The 17508-nt window shown below is 38.9% G+C and overlaps 1 protein-coding gene across 8 annotated transcripts in view; it reads left to right on the top strand.

Annotated features, from left to right (window-relative positions):
• Ncoa1 (nuclear receptor coactivator 1) overlaps positions 1–17508 on the top strand; it is a 189366-nt gene that overhangs the window by 63442 nt on the left and 108416 nt on the right. For 6 of the 8 annotated variants that reach the window (XM_048353318.1, XM_048353311.1, XM_048353313.1 and 3 more), the window contains one exon: positions 13773–13857. The gene's annotated coding sequence lies outside the window, so the exon portion shown is untranslated. Of the gene's footprint in view, positions 1–11382; positions 11406–13772; positions 13858–16193; positions 16206–17508 lie in introns of those variants that run through there. The other 2 variants (XM_048353314.1, XM_048353315.1) reach the window with 2 other exon arrangements.

The raw sequence follows: 17508 nt of genomic DNA, 5'->3' as shown, positions 1-17508 counted from the left end.
AGCAGTTACTAGCACTAGCCACTTGAACAATGCTTGACCCTAGCCGCCACTCTGGTCTTTAGTTGTTTTTCATATAGGGTCTTGCAGTTGTACTGTGACCAAAGTCCACCTACCTCTGCCTCTTGAATAGGTGGATTACAGTGTATAACCACCATGCCCAGCCTAGCTTTTGAAATGAGAACTCAGTGGAATAATGTTAAGTTAGAAGCAATTAAAATACACACACATGTGATTTTAAGGACCTTTCTATGTAAGAGCTGGGGATCAAGTTGATCAAAAGAACTTTCTGGAGAAGTTTGAGTTAACATTTGGGCTCTTTTTAGGATATGGAGTCTCTTGGTAGTGGTTAGTCCACTATAGACTAGAAGATAAGGTAGAAAATGAGGCATAGATAAGGGTAGGACCCCAAATGGACTTGTAATGCATGCTAATTTGTGGGATTTCTTTGGTTATGTAGGAAATGATGGATAGTTTTTCATTAAAACTGAAAGAGCTTTATAAGTCTGGAAGTTAACCTGACTTTGGTATGTAAAATAGACAGGGAAATCTGGGCCATAAGTTGGAAATAAACTAGAAATTGATGCCATAGTTTACTGTCAGGTATTTTTCATCTTAAACTGTTGGTAGGAATCTTGTTATTTGTGGGTTTTGTTTTTGACAGATAGTATCTTTATTCATCTTGAGAGGTAAATTTTGTTAGGAAAAAGAAGTGTTATTACAAGATTAAATTTAAAAATATATGACAGGGGCTGGGAATATGGCCTAGTGGCAAGAGTGCTTGCCTCCTACACATGAACCTCTTGGTTCGATTCCCCAGCACCACATATATGGAAAACGGCCAGAAGGGGCGTTGTGACTCAGGTGGCAGAGTGCTAGCCTTGAGCAAAAAGAAGCCAGGGACAGTGTCTCAGGCTCTGAATCCAAGGCCCAGGACTGGCCAAAAAATATAAATATAAATAATACAGCTGTCTTAAAAAACATTTATTGAGTTTTCTCTGCAAATCTGTGATTCCTTCTTCTTTAATTTTTTGTCTTTTTAAAAATCTCTCTTGGGCTGGGGATATGGCCTAGTGGCTAGAGTGCTTGCCTCGTATACATGAGGCCCTAGGTTCGATTCCCCAGCACCACATACACAGAAAATGGCCAGAAGTGGCGCTGTGGCTCAAGTGGCAGAGTGCTAGCCTTGAGCAAGAAGAAGCCAGGGACAGTGCTCAGGCCCTGAGTCCAAGCCCCAGGACTGGCCAAAAAAAAATCTCTCTTTAGGGGCTGGGAATATGGCCTAGTGGCAAGAGCGCTTGTCTTGTATACTTGAAGCCCTGGGTTCAATTCCTCAGCACCACATATATAGAAAATGGCCAGAAGAGGTGCTGTGGCTCAAGTGGCAGAGTGCTAGCCTTGAGCAAGAAGAAGCCAGGGACAGTGCTCAGGCTCTGAGTCCAAGCACCAGGACTGGCCAAAAAAATAAAAAATAATAATAATAATAATAAAATAAAAATCTCTCTTCAGTGAAGAGAACTGTTGGCTATCATTTTTTTGTCAACTATATTGCTAGTACATACTTTTAAAGATTATAATATTCTAATGAAAATCAGATTTTTAAAATCATGTGTTTCTCTTTTGCACTTTCCAAAAACAAAGGTTTGTTATTTGTTTCCCCTGGCTGTTTAACATGTTAGCAACATTTGGGCAGGGAAAGTTGACATTTATGAAGCAGTCTGTTATGCTGAATTAGGATCCTGAAATTTATTTGAAATAAACTAAGAAGAGATTTTGAAGCAAAACTATTTTGTTGCCAACTTTTGTGTAAAAGTAATTTAGCCTTGTTTATAAAATGAAAAACATTTAGATAAGCATGTACAGATTCTTTTAAAAGTAGCAGGCATTTTTTTCAAGCAGGTGAACAGTGTTTTTGAGTATTGCTGTCTAAATTCAGAATTAAAAATTAAACAAAAGAGATAAAGTGATGATTTTTTAATTGACTAGACCATTCAGTTAAACTGTTTGGATAGGAGCTTAGACAGATATACCCAGGTCCCTAACTAAATTGTTTTTATTGTAAGGGTTTCATATTGAATTGAAAAGGACTGTGCATAGTAGGCAGTGCTTTACTTGAATCCTGAGATTTAGTAATTATTCATCCAGTGTGAGTGTTTGTTCTGCATGCCAGATGCTGGGCTTGTATACATGCATAAGACATAGTTTTTCCTTAATAGTCTAGCAATTGTTTATAAACTGCATAATAAATATTGAGATAAAGGTAATCATAGTATGTCATGAGAACATAAAGATTAATTTGGAAAAAGGACATGAGCAGAGTGAAGGTAGAGATTTGCAGAGGAGAGAGCATGAGTTGGAACTTGAGTGATGGATAAGAGCACACTGGAGAAAGGGAGAATAGGATACTCAGAAGGAGTTTCTCTTACTAAGTATATAACTATTATGATTTTTTTAATCAATGGAAATAGGAAGAGACTTGATTACATAAACAATTTCTTGTATAAATAACTTACAATACTTTTATAGATAAAAGCAAAAATTATCTGGACTACATAGAAGCATTTGGGGATAATAGATATATCTGTGCTGGTAGCTATTATAGGTGTTTTCATTTGTTAACACATATTGCTCTTAGCCAGGCTCTGATAGCTCATGCCTGTAATCCTAGCTACTGAGGAGGTTGATATTTGAGGATCAAAGTTTGAAGCCAGTCCAGCCAGGAAAGTCTATGAGAGTCTTATCTCCAGTTAGCCAACAAAAAGCCAGAAGTAGAGCTGTGGCTCAAGTGATGGAGTGCTAGCCTTGAGCACAAAAGCTCTAGGACAGCACTCAAGCTCCAGGACACAACTCTCTCTCTCTCTCTCTCTCTCTCTCTCTCTCTCTCTCTCTCTCTCTCTCTCTCTCTCTCTCTCTCTCTTCTCTCTCTCTCTCTCTTATTGTTTTGGCAGATTTTATTTCATATAAACTTTATCTTAGTTGAACACTGATGCAAAAGTGGTTTGTGAAATTATAGTTCTAAATTTCTTTCTAGCACTTGATAAATTTAGTTTCAGAGGAAGTTTTCAGCTATTTTCAAAACTACTTGACCAACACAAGAATAAGCATATGAATCATTCATCACAAAGCAAAATAAATAAGGGCTCTAATGTCACTGATTTTTTTTTTTGACAGTACTAGGGCTTGAACTCAAGGCCTGAGCACTTACCCTGGCTTCTTTTGCTCAAGGCTAGCACTCTACCACTTGAGCCACAGCACCACTTCTGGCACTTTCTGTATCTGTGGTGCTGAGGAATCGAACCCAGGGCTTCCTGCATGCTAGGCAAGCACTTTACCACTAGGCTACATTCCCAGCCCTGTCACTGACTTTTTAATGGAGAAAAGAGATAATAAGAAAAACAAAGCGATTAATGCAGATATTGTTATAAAAAATTAAGACACTGGGTACAGCATTACTTACATTAGGGAATTGTCATTTTAGATAAGAAGGCCAGGTAAATCCCAAATGAGTCATTCATAGCTCCAGCTTGTTAATTGTGTCATTCAAGTCTGACAGACACTAAAGTCAGTCTAAAACTAAGACATATCCAAGCATGCTGGTGGTTCATATCTGTAATGCTGAGGCTGAGTGCAGAGGATCACAGTTCAAAGCTAGCCTGCGAAGAAAAGTTCAGGAGATCTTATCTCCAATTAACCAGAAAAATACCAGACTACACTGCATGGCTCAAGTGGTAAAGGGCCAGCTTGAGACATGGACTACCTCTCTTTGCCTCCCATGTAGCCAAAAGATTTCTTGCATTTCCCCCCCCCCACCCCCCCACATTTTGACAGAGCCTGACTCCTCAGGTCTCCTTTTTAGTATTATGATCTTGTGATGACAAGAATAATTATAACAAATAATTTTATATTTTAGTATTTTTAAATTCAAACTTTGTTTTGTACTTTATATCCCTACTTGAAAAAAAAACACAACTCACAGACTTTCCTGCCTGGGCTAGCTTTGAACCTTGATATCTAAGCCTCCTGAGTAGCTGGGATTATAGGTATGAGCCCTCAATACTGTGCCAAACCGTACTTTCATGTATTCTTTTTTTTGGGGGGGGGGCGGGGGCTAAATGAGATTCTAAGCCAGGTGCTGGTGGCTCACATCTGTAATCTTGGCTACTCAGCAGGCTGAGATCTGAAGATCACAGTTCAAAGCTAGCTCAGGCAGTCTGTGAGATTCCAGTCAACCCCCAGAAAACCAGAAGTGGTGCTGTGGCTCAATATAGTAAGAGTGCTAGACTTGAGCAAAAGAGCTCTGAGACTGTGCCCAGGCCCTGAGTTCAAACCCCACAACCAACAAAAAAATTAGAAATAAAATAAATGGTATCTGTAATCCATTAACATATTACCTGGTATATCTAGGTAGTATTTTCTTTTCTCAAGTGTTATCATTTAAAAATAATATTTTATTTATATTTATTGAACATATCCAAGAATATCTTAGATGTTATATTGCTTCTTATTTTTGAAAAATCAATGGGAAATGAAAGGAAATACAGCAGATGTTAATAATTAAGAAGCTTACAGAATGAGTATCTATTTAAACTAAGATAAATATTACAAATGTTTTAGTCAGGTAAAATATTGGATTAAATGGGGCTGGGAATATGGCCTAGTGGCAAGAGTGCTTGCCTCCTACACATGAAGCTCTCGGTTCGATTCCCCAGCACCACATATATGGAAAACGGCCAGAAGGGGCGTTGTGACTCAGGTGGCAGAGTGCTAGCCTTGAGCAAAAAGAAGCCAGGGACAGTGCTCAGGCCGTGAGTCCAAGCCCCAGGACTGGCAAAAAAAGAAAAAAGTAATTCATCTGGAAGAAAAAAATATTAGTTAGAACCACACAAAACAGCCAATATTCTATCATTCTGCATTCAGGAAAAAAAAAAGCAATTTCATGAGGTTTGACCTAATAAGAGTTCCAGATCATAACACTAAAAATACACACATGTCCCTAATTTTAATCAACAATTGTCAACAATAATTCTAACATTTCTTTTTTTTTTTTTTTTTTTTGGCCAGTCCTAGGCTGTGAACTCAGGGCCTGAGCACTGTCCCTGGCTTCTTTTTGCTCAAGGCTAGCACTCTGCCACTTGAGCCACAGCGCCCCTTCTGGCCGTTTTCTGTATATGTGGTGCTGGGGAATCAAACCCAGGGCCTCATGTATATGAGGCAGGCACTCTTGCCACTAGGCCATATCCCCAGCCCCCTGGATTACTTTCTTGACTCTAGCAAAACATATAGGGTATGCTGGATGCTTACATGTCTATTAAATGATTTTTGGATAGGTTTCTATTCAAAAGTTATAGGAAATATTGATTTGCAAAGAAAGTAAAAATATAATTCTCTTTTAGTGAAAATAAATTTTCCTACAGAAGTAATGTTTCTTTATGAAATATTTACTAGATGATGGATAAAGCCCAAGTCCATTTTGGACATTCTTATAATCCTGTTTCTATCCCATTCAGTCAGAAGGTAACTGTCATTGAACATTTGATATCTGTCCAGATATTTTTCATCTATTTTTAGATTAAGTATGTACAGCTGGCTGTGGTGTTATATTCCTGTAATCCCAGCACCTGGGTAGCAGAAGTAAGAGGATTGGAAATCAGAGCCAGCCTGAGCTACATATCAAAACTGTCTTAAGGGGCTGGAATATGGCCTAGTGGCAAGAGTGCCTGCTTCATATACATGAAGCCCTGGGTTCGATTCCCCAGCACCACATATACAGAAAATGGCCAGAAGTGGCGCTGTGACTCAAGTGGCAGAGTGCTAGCCTTGAGCAAAAAGAAGCCAGGGACAGTGCTCAGGCCTTGAGTCCAAGCCCCAGGACTGGCAAAAAAAAAAACAAAAAACAAAAAAACTGTCTTAAAAACATACAAAAATGACCCAGCCAGGTACTGGTGGCTCACATCTGTAATCCTAGCTACTCAGGAAGCTGAGATCTGAGTATCAGGGTTTGAAGCCAGCCCAGGTAGGAAAATCCATGAGACTCTTATCTCGAATTAATCCCACTCCCAATAAAGCTGGAAGTAGAGCTGTGGTTTAAGTGGTAGAGCACTGTCCTTTAGTGGGAAAAGCTCAGCAATCACACCCAGGCCCTGACTGGCACAAAACAAAAACCCAGAACAAAAATAGGGGCTGGGAATGTGGCTTAGTGGTAGAGTGCTTGCCTAGCATGCATGAAGCCCTGGGTTCGGTTCCTTAGTACCATATACACAGAAAATGCCAGAAGTTGTGCTGTGGCTGAAGTGGTAGTGTTAGCCTTGAGCAAAAGTAGCTCAGTGACAGTGCTTGGGCCCTGAATTCACACCTCATGACTGGCAGAAAAGAAAAAAAAAAGATGAATATATACCCCACACACACACACATACACACACACACACACACACGAACATACTTGTAGGAAATGTAAAGCATTGTGTGAAGCTTTTAAAGTGAGTATTGTATAGCTTGATAATATGATTTTATTTTGTTTGGTAATGTGTTTGAAGCCTGTTTTTTTCAGTTCGATGTATTTCTTTTGTACTACAAGTATACCATAGTTACAGCTAATGGTTTTGATTTTTAAAAAGTTACAAACAGTGAAGAAAGGAGTAGTCTTGTATGTCTCTTCTCATGTATCCATGGGAGAGTTTCTTTAGGGTAAAGACAGTTGCTGAGTCATATGAAATATGCATTTCAAATGAATTTTGTTAAGGGACATTTCAAATGTAAGCCAAAGTAGAGAAAATAGAACAATAAGCTCCTACTTAATTTCAACAATGATCAATCAGTAGCCAGTCTTGTTTTTATCTATATTCATGTCCACTTTCTACCCTCTCATATATTGAAACAAATTTAAACATCTTGTCAGTAGATCTGTATGTTATATATTTCTTGATAAATGTGGAAAAGATAAGGTCTTTTTTCTTAACTAGAAAGAACATACTCATAGCAGTATTAAAAATTTACAGTAATTTCTTACCGCTAAATGTTATATAAAGAACTTTTTTTTGAGATTGGGTCTTACTTTGTAGCTCAGCCAGGCCATGACCCTGTAGCCTTCCCGCTTCAGCCTTCCCAGTACTACCATGCCTGCCTTAAAAATAAAGCATGTTTTCAATACTGTCTTTGTTGGAATGAGGGTTTACTTCACCCTTGTCATCACTCTACTTCATCCCATTCTCCTCTCAAAACCACTCCAGTAGGCATTCTTTTATTTTCTTCATTCTCTTTACCAGCCTTCCTCTCTTGTGTTACTTCTCAGTTTTTCAGAGGCTGCCCTACTTTTCTGTCATTCATTTCATTTTTATAATAACATTAATTGCACCAAGGGTTTCACTATGGTATATCAGATGCTCATATCTTATATATTGTTCAGAATAATCTTCTCTATTAAGCTTTCTCTTTCCCTGCTCCCACAATCTCTTATTGACTATAAGTTTTTACCAGGAGACAGTATGTTGTCTTTATACATAATCACAATGCATTTAAAAATAATTTACTCTCAATCTTTTGTTTTTCTTCTCATCTCTCTAGTTCCAGAGTCCTGTTTTATGTTTATTCATGTATATATATATTTATTTATATATGCACACATAGATTTGTGTATAGAGGCATATATACATATGTACATGTCCACCAACATATGTCTTTTGGGAAGGGCATCAGTTGTGGGGGTTGAACTCAGGGCCTGGGCACTGTCCTTGAACCTCTTTGTGCTCAAAGCTAGCACTCTACCACTTGAGCCACAGCACCACTTACGGTTTTTGAGTGGTTAATTGGAGATAAGAGTCTCACGAGGACTTTTCTACCTGGGTTGGCTTTGAACTCCAATCCTCAGACCTCAGCCTTTTGAATAGCTAGGATTATAGGTGTGAGCCACCAACACTGAGCTATATGTGTCTTTTAGGTCTAGCTTCCACATATGAATGCTAGCATACAATATTTGTCTCTTTGACTTTGACTTATCTCACTCAACAGGATCTTCTCCAGTCACATTGATTTTCTTGTAAATAATGTTATTTTATTCATTCTTTTTTGTTCTGGTCCTAGAGATTGAACTCAGAGTCTGGGTGCTGTCCATGAGCTTCTTTCACTCAAGGCTAGTGCTCTACTACTTGAGCCACAGCACCACTTTTGTCTTTTTCTGAGTAGTTTATTGGAGATATGAGTCTCATGGTCTGCCAGGACTGACTTTGAACTGCTATCCTCATCTCAACCTCTGAGTAGATAGGATTACAGGCCCGAGCCGCCAGCACCCAGCTTCATTATTTCATTCTCATATAGGGCCATATAATGTTCCATGGTACATATACACGTATGTGTACATTCGCACACACATACATGTGTATGTACACACGTACTGTGTTTTCTTTGCCCAGTCAGCTTTGGTGGACTCTGCTGTTTGGTTCTTGTGCGTATCACTCAGTCCTCATAGGTATGCATGTACCATTCTCCTTCTTTTTTTTTTTTTTTTTTGCCAGTCCTGGGCCTTGAACTTGGGGCCTGAGCACTGTCCCTGGCTTCTTTTTTGCTCAAGGCTGGCACTCTGCCACTTGAGCCACAGCGCCACTTCTGGTCATTTTCTGTATATGTGGTGCTGAGGAATCGAACCCAGGGCTTCATGTATGTGAGGCGAGCACTCTTGCCACTGGGCCATATTCCCAGCCCTTGTTTGTTTTTTGGTGTTTTTTTTTTTTTTTTTTTTTGCCCTGTACCATTCTTGAGTACTGATGTTTACTTCATCATGTATATGCCCAAGAGTGGAATGGCAGGGTCATAAGGTAGGTTGAATTTTAGCTTTTAGAGGAACCTCCATACTGATTTCCATGGTGTTTGCACTAATTTATATTGCTACCAGCAATGTATGAAGGACCCTACCCCCCACTTCTTGTCAGCATTTATTATTGCTTGTTTTCTGACAACCATTCTGACAAAATGAGATGGAATATTCGTATAGTTTTGTCTCTCTCTCTCTCTCTTTTTTTTTTTTTTTTGGCCAGTCCTGGGCTTTGGACTCAGTGCCTGAGCACTGTCCCTGGCTTCTTTTTGCTCAAGGCTAACACTCTGCCACTTGAGCCACAGCACCACTTCTGGTCATTTTCTATATATGTGGTGCTGGGGAATCGAACTCAGGGCTTCATGTATATGAGGCAAGCACTCTTGCCACTAGGCCACATTCCCAGCCCCTTAGTATAGTTTTGATTTGTATGTCCTTTATGACTAAGGAGATTGAATATCTCTTTGTTCATCAATTAGTCTTTTGTATTTCTTCTTCTGAGAACTGTCTGATTTGTTTGCCCATTTGTTAATTGGAGTAATTGCTCTTTTGCTGTTTAGATTTTTTAGCTCTTTATAGTCTATTAGTTCTTTATCCATTGAATAGCTATAGAAGATTTTCTCCCTTCTTATGGTTTGTCTCTTAGTTTTTTAATTGTTTCTTTTGCTGTGCAGAAACTTTTTCATTTGTTGTGTTCCTATTTGTTAAATCATGTTATTTTCTGGGTATTTAGAGTCCCATTCAGGAAAAAAAAAATTACCTGTACCTATATCTCCCAAGGTTTTCCCATAGTAGATTTAAAATTTTATATTATACTTTGGGTTCTTAAAAGTCTATTTGGAGTTGATTTTTGTACAAGGTACGAGGTAGGGGTCCAGTTTCAGTGTTCTGCCTGTAGATAACCATTTTCCCAGCACCATTTGTTGAAGATACTGTCTTTTCTCCAGTGTTTGTTTTTGTTCTTTTGTCAAAATTTCACAGCATTTGTTTTTTGTTCCTTTGTCAAAATTTTAATTGCTGTACCTCTGTGGTTTTGTTCTTGGATCTTCAGTTCTGTTCCATTAGTCTTTGGATCTCTTTTTGTGCCTATGCCAAGCTGTTTTGTTACTGTGGCTTGCCTTGTAATATAGTTTGAATTCAGTGTTGTGATACTGAACTCCCATTTCCTGTGCTATGAGCAGCAACTATTGCTCATCTCCATTTCTCCCTACTTTATCCTGTTTTACTAAAATAAGTTCCACCTTGTGAGACTTTCTTACAGACATCATCTTGTAGGCATATACCATCATGCCTGCTGTAAATTTTCAGTTGGGTATAAAGCTTGATGAGATTCAGTTTTGAGTTTTTTTCTTGTCAGGATTTATTTCAAGAAAGTGTTTAATTCTCAGTGTTGTTTGTGTTGTTTTTTATTTGTAGTTCTTTATTTTATTTGTTTTTATGTTTATTTTATTTGTTTTTATCTTTAATCTTTCATTATTGTGGTATTACTGAGAGTTGAACAAAGGGCCATATGCTTGCAAGGCAGGCCTCTACCATGGGAGCTACACCTCTTGCCAAGTCTCTCCCTTTTTGTGAGACACCTTGAACTGCTTCTCCTGATTGGATTTCCAGAACCTGTGGTTTTGTGTAAGAATTATGATGCTTTAGAGATCTTCCATACATCATCTGTGGCACCTCCAGCATTGCTTTTTTTCTTCAGAATTGCTTTTGTTTCTTTTAGTTTTTATGCTTCCATATAAACTTTTGGATTGATTTTCTTTGAAAAATAACATTGGGCCTTTGGTGGGCATTACATTGCATTTGTCCACAGCCTTTTTTTCAGTCTTAATTCTGCCCATCAATAAGCATGAAGGTCTTTGTGACTTGGTGTCTTCTTCCGTTTCTTTCTTCAGGGTTTTCTTGTTTTTTGGTGTAGTGTCTTTTATATCCTTGGTTAAGTTAATACTTAGGCATTGTTTTTAAGGCTGTTGGAACTGAAATTATTGAGCCACACCCTAAACCCTTTTGCTTTAGTTATTTTTCATAGTGTCTTGGGGTGTGCTTGGGGGCCACTATGATCTTCGTATATATGCCTCCCTCACTAGCTAGCATTACAAGTGCATGCTTCCTTACCCAGATGCTAGTTGAGATGGAATCTTGCTAATATTTTGTCCCAGCTAGCTTCAGTCTACAATCCTTTCAACCTCTGTCCCTAGAGTAGCTGAGGTTATAGGCACAGACCATCATGCCTAGCTCCTCCTGTAAATCTTCAGTTGGGTATAAAACTTGATAAGATTTAGGTTTGAGTTTTTTCTTGTCCGAATTTATTTCATAGAAAGGGCTGTTAACTATCAGTAAGGAAGCATATAATGATGTATAGTACATTTTTTTTTTTTTTCCTAGCCCTGGAGCTTGGACTCAAGGCCTGAGCACTGTCCCTGGCTTTTTTCTTTTTTTTTTTTTTCTTTTGCTCAAGGCTAGCACTGTGCCTCTTGAGCCACAGTGCTACTTTTGGCCTTTTCTGTTTATGTGGTGCTGAGGAATCAAACTCAGGGCATTGTGCATGCAAGGCAAGCACTCTACCACCAAGCCACATTCCCAGCCCTGATGTGTACATTTTTTAAAGGTATCTCCACATTGTCTTACAAACTTGTTTTTAGCCTTTACTTTTGTTGTTTGTACCGTATCACATGGTTCTACAATGATTTTCCTAGCATTATTTAATAAATATCTTTTCTTTCTACTATATTGTATACATTTCACTCACCTTACGGTGACTTATTTTCAACTGGCATTCAAATAAAGTTCATATTGGGATTGGTTGATATGCTTTTCCCAGATATACTACTTTCAGTTATGGTGGCATAGAATAGTTTGTATGTTCCTTGGATCCGGAGCTCAATATCTGGCCTGTTTTCTCTCTACCTTTAGTCTTAAGTATGTCATGTATAATGTCCAGGGCTCTTTTACTTAGACTCTCCCTACCTTCCTCCTTCCTACGCTTCCTCCCTCCCTCCCTCCCTGCTCCCTTTCTGTCTCTTTTTTCCCCTCCCTCCCTCCTTTTCCCTCTTTCCCTCCATTTTTTCTTGTACTAGAAATACAACCCAAGGCTTTTCTCATACTAGGCAAGTACTATACCATTGAGCTACACTGCTAGCACAAAGTACTTTTACTTTTCAGTTGCTTTTTGTTAAAATTATACTTAAAATCCCCTGTAGATCTTTTTTTTGGCCAGTCCTGGGGCTTGGACTCAGGGCCTGAGCACTGTCCCTGGCTTCTTTTTGCTCAAGGCTAGCACTCTGCCACTTGAGCCACAGCGCCACTTCTGGCCATTTTCTGTATATGTGGTGCTGGGGAATCGAACCCAGGGCCTCATGTATATGAAGCAGGCACTCTTGCCACTAGGCCATATCCCCAGCCCTCCCCTGTAGATCTTTATACAAACATTGATACACTTACTGTGTTTGCATGTGCTTGATTGGATAGAATTCTGTCACTGTGGCTTGCTTTTAAAACTTAAAAAATTAAATATAATTTTATTAAGATGTTGTACAGAGGGGTTACCATTTCATAATTCAGCTAATGAATACATTTCTTTTTTGACAACATCATGACTCCTTCCTTTGCTTTTTTGGGGGGGGGTTGTCTTAAAAGTCTGGCGCGTTGTGAGAAATAAAGTTTCATAATTAATGTTTTCTATTTCAGTGGTATTGAGATTTGAACTCGGGGCTTGATACTTGTTAGGACTGGACTTTACCACTTGAGGCAGGCCTCTAGCCTGTTTTTGTTCCACTTGTTTTTGAGATAGGGTCTTATTAAAACATATATATATACCTCGGTGCTAGTGGCTCATGCCTGTAATGAGGATTCCAGTTCAAAACTAGCTCAGCAGGAAAGTCTGGGAGACTCTTATTGTAAGGTTTGCCAGAAAGGAAACCAGCCATATGGTTCAGGCAGAAAGGAGTTTATTGGGGGGAAAGCAAACTGCCAGCCCACACAAGATGGAGCTGTGGGGAGACAGAGGGGAAGGAAGAAGGGAAAAAGAGAGCAAGAGAGAGTAAGAGAGAAAAGGAAAGAGAGCTAGATTATATAGGAAAAGGTGGGAGATATGGCCAGCTGGATTGGATGTGACCTCAGAGCAGGAGGTGACTGTCTCCAGGTGTGCCAGTTACCTAGGTAACTTAGGTACTGGGCGCAGACTTAAACAGTTGCTGGGCATCTGCATGGAGCCCTCCTGGGGTTGGACCTTACACTTATCAACAATTAACACAGAAAACGGGTGTGGCACTGTGGTTCAAAGTGCTAGAATGCTAGCACTTTGAGCAAAAAGTGAGCAATGCTAGCCTTGAGCAAAAAGAGCTCAGAGACAGTGCCCAGCCCTGAGTTCAAGCCTCATGACTGACCAAAAACAAAAACAATTGTTCTTTAATTTGGTTGTGGATTCTTTGAGGGTTTATTGGGGTGGGGGTTAATTCTTTGAGCTCTTAAAAAAAAAACTATTTACATAACATCTCTAGTTTTTGTTTGCTTCTAGAGAATACCAGTGTAGTTTATAAATTAGTTACACTTTTTTTTTTCCAGCTATACCAGAGAAGAAAACTAGTTAATACTTATCTTTTTTCTTTTTGGTGCTAGTCCTAGCACTCAAAGTTTGGGCACTGTCCCTGACTTTGCTCCAAGGCCAGAGCTCTTCTACTTGAGCCATAACACCACCTCCTGCTTTTAGTGGTTAATTGGAGATAAGATCCTCTTGGACTTTTCTGTCTGGGCTATCTTGGAAACTTTATCTTCAGATCTCAGCCTCCTTTGTAGCTAGGATTACAGGTATGAGCCACTGGTGCCCAACATTACTATATAACTTAATGAATTAAGAAGAGCACTATAAATATATCAAACAATATTACCTTTCTCCTCTTCCGAAATTAGATTGTATTAATTTCATGTGACTGATCTAGATAGATCTAACTGACTTAAACTGTTTTCTTAATTTCAGGTTCCTGTTACAACTATATTAGATAAGAAGTTAATCTCCTAAGAAATCACTACAAACTACTCTGAGGAGTTTAGAAATAAACAGGGTAAGTTCAAGATCACCTTTAGTATTTACCTGAATTTTTATAGTGAATTCCAAACTTGGGCTTGTACTATGCTAGGGAATAGGTGACTTTCACACTGCTCTAGTGTTAAAGTGGTTTTCAGTTTTCTTTTGGATAAGGGGGCTCTTTGAAGTATATTTCATGTATGTATTCACACAGGTCCAATAATAAACTTGCAAGGTCTGTTTCTAGAGCATCTAAAAACTGTGTGAATCAAACCCATGCTTTATTACACTATCATTAGAATAACATTGACAACTTCATATTTTACAATGAAGAGACGGATGCTAAAAATGTTACTCAATTTGTCTAGTAGCGCAGCTGTCAAATACGATGTGGAATTAAACTTTTCTTAAATTGTAATAATTCCCTCCCAGAGTGACTCAGTGTCAGATTGCTGCACGATCAGTGCTGTCAGCTTTTCTCTCTCCAGCCAGTGAGCGGGCGAGTCTCCCCACATTATCACCCCTATGTCTCACCCAGCATTTATCAAACTCATCACTACACATTGCTACTTTATTTTAATTCTTTGTTGTATTTAGAGTCCTCTGTTCACTTACCTATTTGGTATCTTACCCATCTTATGAATTTTTAATATTCACTGCTTTTTATAACTGAATTTTCCCTTCAGTTTCACTGTTCATTTTATATGAATTCTTGTATATAGAAGCTTTTAAATGTTTAAGTATTCAAATCTATAATTTTGCTCTAATTTTTCCTTCATGTTTAGTGTAAAAATATTCAAACATATGACATCTTCTAGTTGAGGGAGACAGCTCATACATTCACAGATAAATTAGGGGTTTTCTTTTTTAAAGAGAATCTAAAAGATAAAAGGGATGCCATTTAAGTTGTAACCATTTGGTATTTTCTATCACATGTTGGTGTTATTTTCTTTGCCTGGCTGTTGGTGTTGTCTATTTAATAACAGGACATAGCTATCAGTATTCTTTCATAATTTTTGCAAGTCATATTATGTAGAAATATGACTTTTAAAGTCTGAAATAAATAATTCTGGTAGCATTTATTTTACATTTATTATTATTTTTGCCAGCCCTGGAGCTTGGACTCAGGGCCTGAGCACTGTCCCTGGCTTCTTTTTGCTAAAGCCTAGCACTCTAACACTTGAGCCACAGCGCCATTTCCGGCCTTTTCTGTTTATGTGATGCTGACAAATCGAACCCAGGGCTTCCTGCATGCAAGGCAAGCACTCTACCGCTAAGCCATATTCCCAGCATCTACGTTTGTTTATTTTTTTACCCACTGATTTGCCAACTTCCTTCAGAAGTCTACCTTTAAAACTGATTTTAAGGTCTACCTTTACTATACTAGATTTCCTTGTATACATGTTTTTGTCTGTACTGATGTTACTTTGACCTAGTTATCTATTGCTACATAATTAGGCTCCTTTAATATTGTAGCTCGAGTGGCTTTTATTAGACTTTTGAATGTTTTGCACATATTTTGCTATTAGTTCTTACAGATTGTCCTTAGACAGAAATTAAAAAAATAAACATAGTAAAGACTTAAAAATTGAATTAAAGATTTGTTTAGGGGAGAGTTGACAGCTTGGTATATGTCTGGGTTTCTTGTGCACACATGCAGCTTGGAAGTAGGAAAATCACAGTCAGTCCTCTGGTCTGAAGCACTTCCCTGCAGTGCTGCTGCTTTGCCAGATAGTTATCTTCAGTTCTTTCCTTTTTTTCCTTTTTCATGGTACTTCAGATTGAAGTCATGTATCCCTAGATCAATGTCTCCAGCATTTTTGTTCTATGAGATAGAGTCTTTCTAACTTCATCCTCAAAACCCTCCTACCTCTTCCTCTTACATAGCTGAGATTACCTGCTTGCACCATCATGCCTGGCTTCAGGTCTTTTATTTCTTTTATTTTGTATCTTTTGAGGCTTCTAATGACATATGAAAAAGAGTTCTGGATTTGAGTTCAGGACCACACACTTGCTAGGCAGGCACTGTACCGTATGAGCCACACCACCAGCTCTTTTTGCTGTAGTTATTTTTCCTGATTGGGTTTCACTACTTTGTCTAGTGCCAGCCTAAGGCTGTGATTCTTCTAACTGTGCCTCCACAAAGCCATTTCACCTTGCCTACCTTACCGGCTGAGATGGAATCTTGCTCACGTCTTTGCCTGGGATGGCCACAAACCATGGTCTTCCTGATCTCTACCTTCCAGGTGGCTGGTGTGTACCACCACCACCATGTTGGACAAGGCATGGCTTCTGTCTGTCTGCTTTATTGTCATACATCCATTATCATATACAGGGCCAAATGCCCTGTATAATAATAAATTAAGCAGTTTATTGGAGATAAGAGTCTCACTGACTTTTCTGCTAGTGGTAGTTAAAAGGTTCTAGGTGAGAAGAGAGCACGCAGTGAGAAGTAGAGGTAATTCAAAGAGTTTATTGGGGGTATGCTCCCGGGCGCCCCTCTGGTTGGGATCAGAGAGGTTGCGTCTGGGCCTGGCTCAGGCAGGGTTTATATGGCAGGGGCAAAAGGTGGTTTGGTCCGCGATGGTAGCTGTTAGCACATGGCTTGTTCTGCAAGTCTGGGTGGTTCCAGTTGGTCTCAGGCTTGTGCTTCTAGGCTGATGCAGATGGTATTTCCTGATAGGGAGGTGGTTTATTCTCTGAGCCCTCCAGTGGCCTGACAGTGGCTTCAAACCATGATTCCACAGATCTCAGCCTCCTGAGTAGCTAGGATTACAGGTGTGAGCCACCAGTGCCCAGCTTGCTTTAATAATAGAGTCTTGTGTTTATAGTCTAGCTAGCCTGGACCACAATCCTCCTATGTACACTTCCCATGTTGTTGCGATCACAGGCTGGTAGCAGCTTTTTATTAATTGACTTTCAGACTTTTTGCTTGGGCTGGCCACAAATCATGATCCTCATGAGTAGCTAGGATTGCAAGTATGAGCTACCACACTTGGCCTGATGAAAAGCTTTTGAAAAAATAAATTGTTGAGAAGAATGATTTGAGCAGCTTTCTATTAAATCCCAGAGATACCGTCCTAGGCTCAGATTCATGTATTAATTACTATGCAACTTCCTGCTCTTAATTTTTTTCCCCCAAGTAAGGGTTTGTGTTGGAAAAAAAAAATTCAGCAGTGTCCTGCTAAAATATTGTCTTTTTAAAGTGACTATTTGCAATTGAGAATCACTCCTGGATGAGGCAAAGTGATCCATTGAGGTACTAGATCTATGCACTGAGATACCAAGCACTGTAGGAAAATTAGTCTTGAAGCCTTTGTCCAATCACGGATTGTTACTATTGGCTTAATTGGTAAAATTCAAGAAGTCTGTTTTTCTCTTCAAATTGCTATTCTCTCCTACTTTTTTTTTGTACTGTTTTAATGTAGTAACCATGGTAACTAGTAGAGGCTCCTTGGGAGCTTCAAAAACATCAGTCAGTTTCACAGCTGGAAACAGAATGATCTAGATAAAAGCATCAGAATAAAGCTTAGTGAGGTATTTTCCCCTGTTATAACTAAGGTCTTTCTTTACAGAGCACTTTGCATAAAGTGAGATGTTCTTTGTTCCCTCTAAAGTAGATAACATTTTAATTTAAATTAACAGCCTCTCTTTGCCTGGCTCCTTTTAAAAGTCTGGGACAGGGAAG

The sequence above is a fragment of the Perognathus longimembris genome, chromosome 8 (genome assembly GCF_023159225.1).
Source record: "Perognathus longimembris pacificus isolate PPM17 chromosome 8, ASM2315922v1, whole genome shotgun sequence".
Classification (NCBI taxonomy): Eukaryota; Metazoa; Chordata; class Mammalia; order Rodentia; family Heteromyidae; genus Perognathus; species Perognathus longimembris.
Note: the sequence above shows the minus strand (reverse complement) of the source record. Positions and strands in the feature narration are given on the sequence as shown.